Consider the following 8,963-nt stretch of genomic DNA (forward strand, 5'->3'; position numbering starts at 1 on the left):
GGGTACCTTGACACCAGTTATTTTTGTATTAATCTTGTGTAAGAATTATGTAAGAATTATGTCTGAATGGATGTATCACGCATACAACATACACACACATTGAGCTTCCTCATTTTGTTATGACTAGGTAATACACAGCTGCTCCAAGCATGTGGTGCTCTAGATAAGAGATGGAGTCTGTTGGACGGACTTCATCTGTGTAAGGGGTTAGTCCAAAACTGATAAATGTATTAGGCTCTGGGTTTCTGGGTGCTTCTTGCCTGCTCTCTTCTCCAGCAGCATGTCTGAAGGAGGGAGCCCTGGGTTGTGCTCTGGAATCCTTATATATATATATATATATATATATGTATATACAGTGCCTTGCGAAAGTATTCGGCCCCCTTGAACTTATTTCAGTCTCTCGATGTGCAAAACTGATAGAGACATACCCCAAGCGACTTACAGCTGTAATCGCAGCAAAAGGTGGCGCTACAAAGTATTAACTTAAGGGGGCTGAATAATTTTGCACGCCCAATTTTACAGTTTTTTATTTGTTAAAAAAGTTTGAAATATCCAATAAATTTTGTTCCATTTCATGATTGTGTCCCACTTGTTGTTGATTCTTCACAAAAAATTACAGTTTTATATCTTTATGTTTTGAAGCCTGAAATGTGGCAAAAGGTCGCAAAGTTCAAGGGGGCCGAATACTTTCGCAAGGCACTGTATACACACAAGGAGTTGTAAAAACGTAGCAGAATACTTACCGAGCGGCTCTCCGGGGCTCATGTCATTACTACCGTGATAAGCTGACTCTGATATGAATGAATGAATGAAATGATCTCGGTTAACACACACGCTTTCGTAAAACATAACATAAAAGTATATTACTCTTTTTTCTTTTCAAGGGGTACCTGGATTCATCTCGAAGTTTGGAGAGCTGCACTGACTATGTGTAAGACTTGTGTCTGAGTATTTAGCCCCGAGGGTCTTTGCACCTCTGTCACGAAAACAACCAGCCTGATGAGAAACATATGCTATTAGGGGTCTGTTTTAACCATTTTTTACAGGATCACCCCCCAATAAATACCTCTGGACCATGGGTATCCTTTGAAACTAAATATCTGGCCAACTCCATGTCCAATTTGTGTTTTTTTTCATCTCACCCTACATAATGGCTATGTCTTTTTTACAAACTAGCTGTTTCACACCTTAATTCAAGGACATCTGTTGTCTTCTCATTTTGAAGCTAAATATCAGCTCAACTCTGGTCTAACTCTTTGTAATGGTACATACTGCATCATTACCCCTTTGTCTTTTATTTTTTAGATTCAGCCATCAGGAAAGGAGGAGAACAAATGTACACCCATGCCAGGACGCTGGGAAGGGGGCATGAGAACCTGTGGGGTGAACTTTTGACCACTGAGGGGAATGGATTTTACACATGTTGTGGGAGGGGGAGCAAGGGGGGTAAGAGGGTGGGGAGGGGGCATTGGGGGGCGGGACAACGCTTCTGATTGGTTAACCTTTCACCTAGAACTGTCAAATCGAGTTTGATGAAAACCGGTCTCTATACTGTGTGTAACATGGTTGCTGCTGTGCGCAAAGCAGGATGGGCGCACTATTCCATGCATTTATCACACTGAGAGGACACTGATGGGAAGATCTGGCTCAGTTGTGTCTTTGAGTAGTGCAGCCTGTGAATTACCTTATACTGAATAGGTTTGTAGTGGGTATTAATGGAACAAGAATGAACCTGATTCATGGCTTTTTCCCAAAGCGCCACTGGCACATCTGCATGTAAATCTTTTGCCCAGGTTTCACGAAGATAATCAGAGGAGACAGGAACGGTGAAACAGTCTACAAATTTTGAGATTAAATGTTTGGAGTCAGGAGCAAGCAATAAGTTGTCATAGAAAGGGTGAGAGGATGGAAGAGATTCAAAATGCTCAAACCTGTGTATTACAAAATCCCTTATTTGAAGGTAGCGAAAGAAATGTGTTTGGGATATCATACTTATTACATAGTTGACCAAATGATACAAAATGCCCTTCAATATACAGATTTGACAAAGTTGCAATACCTTTCCTCTTCCATATTGCAAACGCTCCATCGAGCTGCCCAGATTTGGATAAGGGGTTTTGACAGATGGGAGCATGTGTAGACTCTAGGAATCCTATTGGCTACTTTAATCTGTCGTAAAATTCGCAGTGAGTTCCTTAACACAAAATTTGTCTGAGTTGATTTATCCAGAGTGGGAAAAGAAAACAACCATGTACAAAGAGAGACTTTATCAACAGGTGATGTTTCGAGTTGTAACCAAGAGGGAATGTTCTCTTGTCTCTCATCCGAGGGGTTTTCATAATTCCAATAGGTAAGAGCTCTGGAGTTAGCTGCCCAGTAGTAATGTTTCAAAACTGGGATACCCTCTTCTGTTGATTTATGTATGTGGGCTTTGGATATTCTGTGTGCTTTGTAGCCCCACACAAAGGGCAATATAATAGAATCAAGATTTTTTTAAAAAGATGCACTTAGGTAAATGGGTAAATTTTGAAAAAGGTACAAAAATCCGGGCAAAGTAACCATTTTGATCGCCTTTACCCGTCCAATCATTGATAAGGGCAGTGTCCTCCAGGCCTCAATATTGACTTTAAGCTTTTCCACCAACTCAGCAAAGTTAGCCTTAAAAAGGTGTTTCGGATTCTTTGTCAGCTTTAGGCCCAGGTAGATGAAGTGATCAGTCACTACTCTGAGGCAAGTTTTCTAGAAATTCAACAGGAAGTTTATCCACTAAAGGTAGAACTTCACTCTTTTCCCAGTTTATTGTGTAACCAGAGATGCTACTGAAAGAGTTAATATAATCCAGAAGGACGAGAATGGACGCATCAGGGTCGGCTAAACAAATCAGAAGATCATCAGCATACAATGTCACACAGGTCTCAGTACTGCCCAATCTGATGCCCTTGATGTCTGGGTGTGCTCTGATCCCTACTGCTAGGGGTTCAAGTGCAAGGTCAAACAACAGTAGAGATAATGGGTCCCCCTGTCACACTCCCCGTTGCAAGACGAATGGTTTAGATCTGTTCCCATTTGTAAGAATGGGAAAGATTTGGGATTTGGGATTGTGACCCATTCAATAAATGTATTACTGAAGCCAAATTTTTTCAGTGTTGCATTGAGGTATGGCCACTCAGTCATGTCAAAGGCCTTGTGTGCATCTAGAGACAATATAGCTGTACCATCTCCTTTGCTATGGTCCGCATACATGATGTTAAGAATTTTACGTACATTACAAAAAGAATATCGCCCTGGGACAAAACCCGTTTGGTCAGGATGAATGATGTTTGATATACTCTTACCCCAGCCTTGTAGCCAGAGCCTTTATTATTTTAAGATCATAATTCAACAAGGCGACAGGCCTGTAGTTTCCTGGGTCTGTGTCATCCTTACCCCTTTTTTAGGAGGAGGCAGACATTGGCCTCGCCCAGAGAAGATGTGTTTTGCTTGAGAGTTTGTGACAGATCATTCTCAGTAACAGAGGTTTCAGCAGATGCCCAAAAGCCTTGTAAAACTCTGGGCCATACCCGTCTTGGCCAGGGGCCTTTCCAGTAGGAAATGATTTTATAGCCTCCTGTAGTTCAAGCAGGGTAAAGTCTGAGTCTAAATCGTCCCTGGAGGGCGCATCAATTTGTGGAAGGGACAGAGAGCTGAAGAAATGATCAAAGTCATCCTGTGTGGTAGATGACTTGGAAGAATAAATGTCACAGTAGAATTCTCTGAATCGTTCATTGATATTTTGCAGTTCTGTTAACATTGCTCCTGTTCTAGACTTAACTTTATAAATGGCCCTCTTAGTCTGTTCTCCTTTTAATTGCCTGGCCAGCAGTTTGTGAGGTTTTTCACCAAATTCGAAATGTTTCTGTTTGAGTTTAAGTAACATTTTACCAACCTGTTCCCCCAGCAAAGAGTTATATTCATATTGTAACTTTAGGATATTGTTATAGTCAGATTGGAGTTGAGTGTTTTTATAAACCTGGTCTGCGTTTCTTAAATCCCTTTCAATCTCTTCCAGTTGACAACGCCTCGTTTTGTTCTGTGATGCCTCATAAGAAATTACTTGTCCTCCGATGTACACTTAAAGAGTCTCCCACAAAGTTGAATCATTGACCTCACTATTGTCACTGGTCTCAAGGAATATAGAGATCTGGTTAGTGATATGTTTTTTAAATGTTTGGTCAGTGAGTAACAAAGGGTTAAAGTGCCAGCCATACGACTGTTTGGGGAGGAATAGATTGAGGTTTAGATTAACTGGGCTGTGATCTGATATTACTATGTTGTGGTACTTACTGTTGTCAATATTGGGGATTAGTCTGGAAACAACTAGAAAGTAATCAATCCGTGTGTAGGACCTGTGTACGTGGGAATAAAATGAGTAATCGCAATCAGTTGGGTGCTGTAGGCTCCAGACACCCACAGTTCTCTTTGTCTTGATTAATGTTAGGTGGGGGGGCTGTGGAAAATATGGATTGAGATAGCAGTTAAAATCGCCCCCTAATATTATGTGACTTGAATTGTCGTCTGGTATTATATCAAATACTTTACAAAAAAACGCAGGGACATCAGAATTTGGCCCATATAGGTTGACTAATGTATAACTATAATAAAACTACCATTGGGGTCAGTTGTAGAAGACTGAAAGCTAAACGGCACAGACTTTCGAAAAAGAATTGCAACCCCTCTAGCCTTAGTTGTAAAGGGTGAGTGATACACCTGGGAGATCCAATTGGCCCTGAGTTTCCTGTGGTGTGTGGCCTTAATGTGCGTTTCTTGTAAAAACATTGTATCAGCTTTTAATGACTTCAAATGTGAAAAAACCTTACCGCGCTTAACTGGGTGACCTAAACTCCGAACTATCTATGAGACCAGGGACAAGGAGTCAAGAAGCCAGGCCAGCTTTAGGAAGCTTTGAGAAATGGTGAACCGTATATTTGTGCTAGTTCTGACTTAGAGAAATGCAGGACTCGGATTCAGGCTTGACAAGGTAAATGTATTTTAATAAGTTATAGAAATGACAAGTGGATAGAGCCGGTCTTTTCAGCCAGTCTCAGGGCAGCTGGGAACACTGCGTTGACTGGTGGGGCAGCTGGGAACACTGCATTGACTGGACTGCTAGCGATGTAACCTGGGGTTGAAGGAGAGGCACAGCCTGCTGAATAAGAACTGAGGATGAGAGAGAGAGACAGAGTAATCGGTAGGCTAAGGTAAGAGCTAGCTCCAGTAGTCATACTGAGGACTTCAACACCTGAGTGTGCTGGCTCTTGGCAGGAAAGCACCGCAGGCATGGGAAGCAGTCCAAGCAGGCAGGAACTGGCACAGGTGATCGCTGGTCTGGTGTGCAGGATGAGGATCAGATCCCTCCTGAACCCAGTAATTAATACAATATTGAAATGTGAAAGCAGGCAGCGGGACGGTGTGACAAAAGCTGACAGCAGAGATCCAGAGCCAGAGGCCAACCCGGTCTGGGGAAACACAGTTCAAACATAAGGTGACTCTTCGCAACAAAACAAGGGCACACTGAAAAAAAAATGTTGGATTTACTTGATTGTAATGCGTACATCGGTCCCACATAATGATAATGTGCAAAACCAACATAATTTTCTTCTTTCTCTCAATTAATAATTTCTTGTTAAACCAACTAATTTCAATCACGTTAGATTGTTTAACAGAATCATGCTGTTTCAACTTATTAAATGTTCAAAATGTAAACCCAATCTATTGTGTAATGTTAAAATAATTTAATCATGTTCAGGAAACCCAATTCTTAACTGTAATTCCAACTTGATTTTAAATGCAAGCTTTATTTAATGGTATTGGGTAACGTCATAGTATTTTCATTACGTCCTATGAATTTAAAAAGATTTGTTGAAGCTCATTATCGAAATTGTATTTCTAAACCAGTGGTTCCATGTCAAGGTGTGTTGAATATTAAATGGTAAACTAACTTCACACAAAGAGACAGGTATCACAAACAAATGCTGCATCCAGAGAGGCTGCTGCAAACGTAATCACAAACGGAGGGCATACAATGCTTCAAAAACAGTGTTCAATGCTCAAAAACACAATTACATAATGCCCGTTTCAACATGGATTTTAAAACAACAGTATCTTCTCTCAGTAAATCATGATGGGGAATCAACTTTTCCAAAAGCAGGATTTTCCCAAAATGGGCTTTGGAGTGCAGATATCATTAACAGCAATCAAAACAGTCTGTACAAATGTATCTTCAGAATATATTAAGAACAGTAGATGTATAAACCCTATATAAATTTCAAGAGTTCTAAGAGTGAAAACATATTTTAAACTGTTAACACTATCTCAAAGTGCCAGCAAACAGTACATTGCCAAGAATACCTTTTACTCAAGTAAACCAAACTGAAAGTGTCAAAATTAAACAAATTAAACAAACTGAGTAAAAATTCATCCCAAGGAAGTATAAAATAAGAGTGCAAATAAATTGTACTTCAGTACTTTCCTTAAACTTTTAAACAAGAATTATTTTCCGTAAACATCTCTCTCACATTATAAGGATTGATGGTTGTGTTGTAGTGTGCGATGTGCATTGACTGTTCTGGCTCTGACCCTTTCAATGAAACAGTCTGGTTTTCAGAGCGAGTCCCTTATTAGAAAGTTCATCTCCATTCAGTTCCAAAATGATCTTTTGGAGTACCTCAACAGTGTAGTGGAGGTTTCGAGGATAACTGAGGTTGAGGGTGTACATTAGCCCAAAGAGCATGGAAACAGCCAATGCCTCATTGTCCAAATCCTGCAACACCTTGATGCCCTCCAGAACAATTCCAATGTCCTCTGCCTCGGTACTTGAAGCTTGTTCTTTCTGGACATAAATCCCCAGAGTGGTGTCTTCAATGGCTTCATTGATGGACTCTTCATCCATGCCCTGTGCCACAAGACATACAGTGACAGGATGGACAAGACAAGTGAGGCAAGGGGGGGGGGAAATAACTGCACAATATTAAACAAATACAGTGTTTCTCAGCAGTTGATAGTAAAAAATAAATAAATGAAAGCACACACTTCCTTTAATAGTTGTGTTAGGTTATTTCTTAGTTAGATAGATATGGATTAGAGATCTGTTGTCTAGAAATGTTTAGTGCAGACAGGGTGACTAGCTTTGCTGTAACTATTCAGCCTGCAGTAAGGATTGCAGGCACGCCAAGGTTACAGGAAAAGAGCTTTTAGGGTCAACTGTAATGCTAGTCTTAATATTTGTCTTAATGTGTAAGGTTATGTCCAATTGTTTAGATACACACCACGAAAACAACAGTCACGCACCTTGACTTTTCCTCATGTTTTGGCTAAACGATAGAGCAGCTGCAAAGCTTGCTTATCGGGTGGCGTCACGGTTTGACGCCCCTTGTAGCATGGGCTAGCCCAAAAATGATTAATATTGAACAGTTTTTAAGTCCACCACTTGAGAAATTAATTCGATAAACAAAAGAGCAATGGAGGATAAAGGGAAAAGCAGGCAATGATTCATATACACATGTATACATACCACACATTCCTGGACCAGGTTTTCTGGATCTTCACCCATGTAGATACAGACTCCTTTAATAATGCACTCTCGTCCGGCATCTACATCATCACACTGAACAAGAAAATGTCTATTATTATCTGAATTCAGGCCCTTTAGTACTATACAATAAGTAAAATGTAAATTAATCATAAATTCAGTGCACAGTTCTCAAATTCAAGGCTCAGATTAGCACAGCGAAGCTGCTCACCTTTCACAAAGTTACTGCCAAAATATATTCATAAACTAAGACATTCTAAAACTTTATGACCTGCCCAAAAGTCCAAACACCATTGTCAAAATTAGTGATGACCAACACAAATATGTACCACTTACCTCAGTTTTGAGCCTTTGTCCAAGTTGACCTCCTCTTTTTTGAAACAGATTTGTCAGTTTGTCAGAGTGTATGCCCAGCTGAGACATAAACCTGGACTGTAGCGGGAACGTGGTTATTCTTTTGAATTCAGTGTTTATCTGTGAAAAGTGATATACACAAAAGGAATTAGGTTCAACTGTATGGGGTAAAATCCTATCAATAATAGTACAAATGTGTATTTGATGTTTTACAAATACAATCAACATTGCAAATCTGTACGAAGCGATTTATGTATGTGTCATGATGATCACAAATGTGTGCGGTGCAATCTGCACAGATCTGGAATAAGCACAGTGCCATTCTGGACATAAGCTGAAGTTTTAATTCAGCATCATAGAAAAACTTTGGCACATGAAAAACAACAGGCCAAGAAGACCGTGAGCTTGAAGACTCACATGATGACAAGATATCTGTATGTACAGATCCACCTGACAGGAGGGAATCATTTAGAGAGGGAGGACCGAATACTTACAGTGGGTTGGAAACACCACTTTCATCATTGTGCATTGTGGTGGGCTTTGACATATCAATGACTTTAAGAGTACCTTTGTCTTCTAGTTCCGAAATTGAAGTCAGGTTGAGAAACTCATTTCCAAACAAGGAATCCATGAACTGAAGTTTAAAGTTGCCCTCAAGCCCGCACTGTTGCTTTACTTCAGCCATAAGGTCATCAATAGATGTAGGGAGTCCTTGGGAGAGAGTCAATCTCTGGCAGCTGCCATCAGTCAAGATAATCTTAAGAATCACAGTCTTTAGGACTGTAGTCCCCATCTTCAAGTCTTTTACTCTGCACAGATATAAAATGAAAAAAATTAGACATCACACTTTCATGAAATTTGGATTTCATAAGTAGTGAAAACCTAATGGCATGCAGATTTGTAATTAAAAATATTTGAAACAATAGAAAAATGGGATAAACAGGACAAACATGAAGACAAAAATATGCACTGCCCCTTAGGAAAGGTAAATCCCCCCCCCCCTTTTTTTTTTTTACAAAAAAAAAAAAACTTATTCACATTA

This window comes from Monopterus albus, unplaced genomic scaffold, assembly GCF_001952655.1.
Source record: "Monopterus albus unplaced genomic scaffold, M_albus_1.0 scaffold235.1, whole genome shotgun sequence".
NCBI lineage: Eukaryota > Metazoa > Chordata > Actinopteri > Synbranchiformes > Synbranchidae > Monopterus > Monopterus albus.